Raw genomic sequence first — 373 nt, forward strand, 5'->3', positions numbered from 1 at the left:
GTGGGGGTGGAAATGCCACGGGGTTCAGCGGGAACTGCCTGAGACTGTGATTTCCTTAGCAGGAGGTGCTGTCACCCACCTGTGGCTGCTGAGGAAAAAGGATGACAAGTTGTTAAAAGAGTGTGCAAGAGAAACATCATTTTCTCAGAGCAGTAGGGCCCCCAAATAGCTCCTGGGCTGTAGTTTTGCAGCTCCTGCTTGCAATTAAAATTCACAAAGTCGTCTGCTCTTCTCCAAAGTCGTATTTGTCTGCAAGACTGGAGCTGAGAACTGCACCTTCCCTGGATGACATCCTCCAGCTAATGGCAGTCAGGGTATAAACTCTGAAGCACAGCAAACCTTTAATTAGTCTGTGCAATTAAGGAGACAGTAA

The sequence above is a fragment of the Corvus brachyrhynchos genome, unplaced genomic scaffold, assembly GCF_000691975.1.
Source record: "Corvus brachyrhynchos isolate BGI_N302 unplaced genomic scaffold, ASM69197v1 scaffold80, whole genome shotgun sequence".
Lineage (NCBI taxonomy): Eukaryota > Metazoa > Chordata > Aves > Passeriformes > Corvidae > Corvus > Corvus brachyrhynchos.